The sequence below is a fragment of the Portunus trituberculatus genome, chromosome 20 (assembly GCF_017591435.1).
Source record: "Portunus trituberculatus isolate SZX2019 chromosome 20, ASM1759143v1, whole genome shotgun sequence".
Taxonomy (NCBI): Eukaryota; Metazoa; Arthropoda; class Malacostraca; order Decapoda; family Portunidae; genus Portunus; species Portunus trituberculatus.
This window is the reverse complement of record NC_059274.1, coordinates 4712501-4720000: the sequence shown is the minus strand read 5'-3', so window position 1 is coordinate 4720000 and position 7500 is coordinate 4712501. Positions and strand designations below refer to the sequence as shown.

The 7500-nt window shown below is 43.6% G+C and overlaps 1 long non-coding RNA gene and 1 other non-coding gene across 2 annotated transcripts in view; one reads left to right on the top strand and one right to left on the bottom strand.

Annotated features, from left to right (window-relative positions):
- LOC123506549 overlaps positions 1-7500 on the top strand; it is a 161833-nt gene that overhangs the window by 79970 nt on the left and 74363 nt on the right. The gene's annotated exons all lie outside the window — the stretch shown is intronic.
- On the bottom strand, positions 5519-5591 carry Trnak-uuu. Its single transcript has one exon. It is a non-coding gene; the product is annotated as a tRNA-Lys (tRNA).

The following is a 7500-nucleotide window of genomic DNA, read 5'->3' as shown; positions in this document are numbered from 1 at the left end:
CAAGATAAACGATGCTCTATATACTATGTCCATTACTAACTCTTCCTCTGGCGGATTGGTACGCCTGGAGGGGTGGGGGGAAGGTCAGGGGGGGGTTAAGCCTTCGTATCTCCTGTTATGATGCACATGTTCTTCTTTTTACACATGCCTTCTTTATAAACTAACATCTTCCAGAATCCTTTGTAATCCTTTTTTTTTTTATATAATCCCACGTATCTCGCCTCCTTCGATTCCTTCTCTTATTCCTTGTACTTGTCGATGTCGCCCGCCTCCTCTTCCTCATCATCATTTTCCTCGTGACTAAGCTTCTTCTCGCTCTGCTGAAGGGAGAGGGACTTACTAATCGACTTTATCTGAAAAAAAAACCTCTCTCTTTGTTTCAGTCATAATTACCTGCAGTTGTCCTGCGTACAAAACTCATCACCTTTCTACCTCACCGCCTCTGTGTCCCATCCAGGCATCATTAACAGGAAAGATAACAAAAAAATATATCGAAGGAGAGGAACTTGAAAAATACTCCAACCTTATTTTTTTTCCTTTTTTTTCCCTTCCATTTCAGTCTGGCATGGGTGATCGAATGTAATTTTTCCCCGCGACACTCCCGGAAGTCTTGTCAGTAGAACCACTTTTTCCAGATGGCGAAAAATGCTAACAGAAAACGAGAGAGCGATGACTTCTGCTGCTGCTGCTGCTGCTGCTGCCACCGTAAGAGGGAGGGAGGGAGAGAGGGAGAGGGAACGAAAGAAACTAAATGAAAAAGGAGATAGAAGTGGTTTGCATTTGTCCCGCCAAGAGTCCCTGGGTCCAGACATAAAAGGAAAAAAAAAGAAAGAAAATAGGAAGAGGAATTGGACAAGAATTTATATTATATTTCTTCGATTTACTTTCCTTCTCCCGTTGCGTATTCTTTACCTCGTATTGCCCGAGGAGGCGGAGGAAGAGGAGGAGGAGAAGGAGGAAGAATAGATCGAGAGGGCCTTTAGAGGAGGACTTACTTTCTCTCTCTCTCTCTCTCTCTCTCTCTCTCTCTCTCTCTCTCTCTCTCTCTCTCTCTCTCTCTCTCTCTCTCTCTCTCTCTCTCTCTCATTAAACTCAACTTTCGGACTCAACTTTTCCTTTAAATTCTTTTTTTGCAGGTGTGTATGGATGAAAGGACAGATAGATGAGAGAGAGAGAGAGAGAGAGAGAGAGAGAGAGAGAGAGAGAGAGATAATAAATGTAAATAAAGGGAAACATGCTGAAATGAGAAATAGCTTGAAAGGAGGAGATGCAAGAGAAGAAAGAGGAGGAGGAAGGAGGAGGAGGAGGAGAAGGAAGAGGAGTAGGAGGAGGAGTAGGAGGAGGAGGAGAAGGAAGAGAATTGATGATCAGCTTGACATTGTCTTTTGATGAAGTGTTATGAGCGTAATGAAGAGTATTTATGAGAGAGAGAGAGAGAGAGAGAGATCATTGGTTAACTAAAATCTGAAAAATTATCAAGTCAACACAAACTAAATTGTAACATGTTTAGAGTGAAGTGTTAATATTCTCTCTCTCTCTCTCTCTCTCTCTCTCTCTCTCTCTCTCTCTCTCTCTCTGAATTTTAAGGTTCGTTATTTTGAGATATATTGCCAAGGCTCTTGTGCAGAAGTGTGTGTGTGTGTGTGTGTGTGTGTGTGTGTGTGTGTGTGTGTGTGTGTGTGTGTGTGTGTGTGTGTGTGTCCATATTCCTAAGAGGTTTTAGCAGTTATGACTAAAAGATAAAAACAAATATTACACTTCCCTTTAAGGTACAGAAGCATTCATTCTCTCTCTCTCTCTCTCTCTCTCTCTCTCTCTCTCTCTCTCTCTCTCTCTCTCTCTCTCTCTCTCTCTCTCTCTCTCTCTCTCTCTCTCTCTCTCTCTCTCTCTCTCTCTCTCTCTCTCTCTCTCTCTCTCTCTCTCTCTCTCTCTCTCTCCCTCCTCCTCTCCCTCCACACATTATACGCCATAAAGAACAAGATCAAATAAGAATAATCCTAAACAAAGTAAAGTGAGGCAGCAGTTGAATGGCTATAGCAGTAATGCACACCAGTGAAGGCTCTTGGACAAGGCTTGGCTGCATGGACTAGACAGAATGATAGGTTGAAATAGATAGACGTATAGTGAGTGCCTTGTCATGGGCTGTGTTGGAAAGGTGGAGTGGAAAGGTGGATGGCCTGAGAGGACTGGAATACGTGAAGCAGAGCGGTTAGGTTGTTAGGCCCCAGTACAAACCATGTCAGGGATGGCGCTTAATTCTGGGTAATGATTCAGGATACAGGGATTGGAAGGGGAGATTCAAGCTGCTGACTGATCCGGAATACGAGGACTGCTGGAGGAGTAAAGCTGTTAGAAGGATTAGGAAGGATTAGAATGATTGGAGGGACGTGGGGTAACTGTGGAATAATGATTAAGGATACAGGTTGTAGAAAGATTGGGAATGCAGGAAGTGGAGAGGAGAGTTTTTGATAGAATGATTAGTGAGGATTAGAATGATTGGAGGGACAAGAGAAAACTATGGAATAATGATTAGGAATGCGGATTATAGAAAGATTGGGGATGCAGAAACTGGGGAGAAGGAGAGTTTGTGATAAAATGATTAGGGATGATTAGAGTTATTGGAGGGACGAGGGAAAACTGTCGAATATTGATTAGGGATTCGGGATTGTGGGAGGATGTGAAGGTTTAGCAGAGTGGTGGGGAGGAGGGGGAGTATGTGATAGAATGATTAGGGATGCAAAGATTGGGGAACCAGGGAAAACTATCGAATAATGATTAGGGATTATGGATTGTGGGAGGATGTAAATGTTTAGTAAAATTATTGGGATGCAGAAACTGGGGAGAAGGAGAGTTTGTGGTAGAGTGATTGGGGAACGAGGGAAAGCTGTGTAATAATGATTAAATTATTAGGAATTGAGATTGTGGAAGGAAGTGAAGGACTAGTAGAACGATTGGAGAGGAGAACTTGATTGGGGATTGGGACTAGGAAAGGATGTGAAGGTGGGTAAGGATAGCAGACGATTATTTAAGAGAAACTGAAAGCTCTAAAGTAATTTTGGATAGAACACTGAAAGGCTGGAAATTCTGCAGGCCTTGTTTTAACTGGTAAGCTGGTCCCGCAAGCCTCGAGGGTGGGGTGACGTGGGAGGGTGCAGGAGAGCTGGGATGTCTTGACGTGGTGCCTGTGGGGAGTGCCGACATAGATGTATTGCTTCATATTATTGCAATGTTACCCGTTTGAGGCATTTTTACGGTATTCGTTGTTTCGTTATTAGGTTCATACTTATTTACTTCCGTGTTTACAACTGCGGCGGTTCAGTTCCAGCCTTGTAAAGTGGTATCAACTTGTAACATGACGCTCTTACTTCCACTGTGTTCTGTGTTCGTCTTCCTTTAGTTTTGCGTCCTCTGATCTCCTTTCACTTCTAAGATGCACGCTCGTATTCAAAACTCTTTGCTTTCTCACCACGACAATTTTTCAAGACCACAGAGACAACTAGCGGGTTTCCAAGACAGATACTCCTCATGATAGACTCGAAATCTTGCCAATCCATCACCAAAACCATAAAGATATTCTTAAAAAACATAACTATCGTCAACTAGAGCCTTTGGAAAATTGTGATAGTGAGAACAAATCACTTCAGAAAACGAGGCTTTGTAAGATGAAAGAGACCACATTGAAGGACACTGTTGAGACGAAACGGTGAAATTAGAAAAGAATACGTCACTCGAACAAACCTTAAGCCGTGATTGTAGGCCCTTGTTTTTTCATGTTACAGTATCTGAGCAAGAAAGATCTTATTGGATACAGCTTCTAACAACCTCTGGCTTTAGTTGCTCATTAGGGTCTTGTTTAGGGGTCTTTTGTGGTCGCTTGCATCTGGACCGCGGGATCTGCAGGAGGATGGTCAAGGTAGCACACGCAGGACAAGAGGAGGTTAGAGAAGTTTATGGATGAGTGTTAAGGACCTGTTCTCTCTCTCTCTCTCTCTCTCTCTCTCTCTCTCTCTCTCTCTCTCTCTCTCTCTCTCTCTCTCTCTCTCTCTCTCTCTCTCTCTCTCTCTCTCTCTCTCTCTCTCTCTCTCTCTCTCTCTCTCGTCTATTTTACTAATCCCTCGTTTTCTCCTCCTCTTTCTCGGTCAAGCCTTCCTTCTATCGCTCCTTTCAATCTCCCTCTTCCTCCTCATCCTCTCTTTTTTTTTCTTCTTCATCTCCATCTTCTTACTCCTCGTCGTGCTCCTCCTCCTCTTCCTGGTGCACTCTAGCCGCCTGCTCACCGCCTCATCCCCTGAGCTATTCGCCTCACAAAGTAGTTCTCCTTTCTTGGTAATCTTCTACTCTACTGGTTCACGAATTTTGCCTTTTTCCTCCACTCCTGCCCGTCTCCTAGCGATGCATCTTTTTAAATTTTTGATATTGCTTGTTTATTTACATGTGAATGATATTTTTCCAGTTGGTGTGGTGGTATTTTTTTATTCATTGTCTCTCTCTCTCTCTCTCTCTCTCTCTCTCTCTCTCTCTCTCTCTCTCTCGCTCTCGCTGCTGTCGCTCTCGCCCTCTCTTTTTGCATGTGGGTTAATCTAGGTAGGTTGTTTATTTTTCATTTTGTTTTCTCGTCTGTCCATTTATTTGTGAGTATGCGGTGGTCTCTCTCTCTCTCTCTCTCTCTCTCTCTCTCTCTCTCTCTCTCTCTCTCTCTCTCTCTCTCTCTTAATTGGGTGGGAATTGCATGTGAAAGCTGGAAAGCGTTCAAAGTCGTACGTTTTGGGGGAAAGGAAAGGAGAAAAAACGTTCATTGCATTCTTTTTTCCTCGAGGATGTTCATATCTCTCTCTCTCTCTCTCTCTCTCTCTCTCTCTCTCTCTCTCTCTCTCTCTCTCTCTCTCTCTCTCTCTCTCTCTCTCTCTCTCTCTCTCTCTCTCTCTCACCTGTAATATAGCAAATTCTATATTCCTACCTGGCTTATAATCCCTTCACACAGTTTTCTCGTTTCTGGCAATCATGAAAAAAATTCCCTTCTGAAAGAGTAATGTCCTCGCCTTTGACTTACGCTGTGTCAATATACTGTGCCTGTCACCTGCTTAATTGCACGGGAACTTTTACATGCACGTTTTGAGGTGTGTGTCTCAACCGTGTAGTCGCTCCGGTCCCCAGTTTTCTCCTCCAATTTCTGGCGACAGGTACCCCAAGTGGAGGCTGCGATGGTTGTCTGCGTGTTTTAGATGGCGTGCTTTTTATCCCAGCGCCCTCTTTTCTTTTTTTATTTTTTAGGGAAGGGAAAGGGTTAGATTTCTTGTTTGTTATACTGTTTGTTCTTTATTTCCTTGACGGTTGTGATGATGATAAAAATAATCATTTATATGATAATCAAAATACGTTTATTTTTGTCTAAAGGGCCACTTGTGTGTCGTGGCCTAAAGGATGTTTGAAATAATATTTTTTTCTTTATTCGCGGAGGAAGTTGTTGGCCGTTTAATGAAATAAAAGTGGAAGTTGTTGCTACTGATATGAAAATGTTCGCCCGAACAGGGACTCGAACCCTGGACCGTTAGGTTAAAAGCCTAACGCTCTACCGACTGAGCTATCCGGGCTTTTCTGGAAGCAATATCAATAATGGTCATACTACTAGTGATAATTGCAGCAGCAGCAGTAGTGGTAGTAGTAAAGGAATTGTTAAAAATGACAGTAATAGTAGTATAAGTAATAATAACAGCAACACCAATACGAATAACACCACCACCACCAACGCGAAGCACTCACATGACATCATCCTTACATACGAACAAACTACTATCATTTCCCTGCGCGACACACGTACACACCCTCCCATATCTCGAGATACACAGACGGGACGGATCCACCCATTAACTACCACGGGCGAATAACACTGCAATAAAACAGAGGGGGAAAAAATAGAAATCCTGGTTTAATAGCATGACATTCGCCCTTCCTAGTGAGTCAGGAGGTCCAGACAGACAGGACAAGACCGTCGCGCCTTAATCAGGGTCACCGATACACAATCTGGATTTACTACACCCATCCATTGCACCGTCCGGAAATTTTCTGGGATTTGGGGTTCACTTCAAACAGCGCCCGAAGCAACTCAGTGATTCAGGCGAACGAAGCAGTGAACGTTGAGAAAGGACGAAAGGAAGGAGGTAGACGGAAAGCAGCAGAAGGAAGAGAGGAGGAGGAGACAGAGAAGGAGGAGGAATAGAGTAAGAGGAACATTAGAGGGATTAAAAATTGGACATGAAAGAGGAATGAAATAATGGAGGAAATGGAAGGAGACTGGGATGATGACACCGAGGAGGAGGAGGAGGAGGAGGAGGAGGAGGAGGAGGAGGAGGAGGAGGAGGAGGAGGAGGAGGAGGAGGAGAAGGAGGAAGGAGGGAAGAGACTAATAATGAGGAGGAGGGAAAGGAGGATGAGAAGCAGCATTACTACTTATATATAACAGGAATTTAGAACAAGGAAAAGAAAAGCAAAAAAAAAAAAAAAAATGTTCCGTGCGTAAGTGGCTGAAAAGAAGGAAGGGGAGAAAAGCAAGGTGGAAGATTGGAAATTCAGAGAGAGAGAGAGAGAGAGAGAGAGAGAGAGAGAGAGAGAGAGAGAGAGAGAGAGAACGAACGAACCAACGAAACATTTTTCTATTCAACTCTCTCTCTCTCTCTCTCTCTCTCTCTCTCTCTCTCTCTCTCTCTCTCTCTCTCTCTCTCTCTCTCTCTCTCTCTCTCTCTCTCTCTCTCTCTCTAAAAGCAAAGCAGTCAAGGTCACACGAGTGGTTCATTAAACACCTCTGTCTTCATTCCCGTGTGTGTGTGTGTGTGTGTGTGTGTGTGTGTGTGTGTGTGTGTGTGTGTGTGTGTGTGAAGCAGCTTCTCACTCTCTGAACTGAAGAGCTCTCAAAGGGGTGAAAGTAGAAGGAAGAGGGAGAGGATATATGGTGGAGGAGTAGAAGGAGAAAGAGGAGGAGGAGGAGGAGGAGGAGGAGGAGGAGGAGGAGGAGGAGGAGGAGGAGGAGGAGGAGGAGGAGGAGGAGGAGGAGGAGGAGGAGGCGACAGAGGAGGGAGGAGGAGGAGGAGGAGGAGGAGGAGGAGGAGGAGGAGGAGGAGGCGACAGATGACAAGTATGTGAGAGGCAGGGATGTAGAGGACAAAGGTTTTCCTCAGAACCACGTCAAAGGGTGTGTGTGTGTGTGTGTGTGTGTGTGTGTGTGTGTGTGTGTGTGTGTGTGTGTGTGTGTGTGTGTGTGCCTAGACAGTGTGAAAACGTAAATCTAAACATAATAATCTATAAGACTAAATAACTAACACATAAACAAATTACAGTGCATGATAAATTAATAAACTAGTAATTGGAGAAAATAATAGTAATAATAGTAACTTTAAAGACAAAAAAAAAAAAAAACACGAAAAGATACCGCAGATAACCAGTCTTATATATTTTTTTCTCGATATAACAAAGGAGAAAAACAGGAAGGAAAAAAAAAAAAACAAG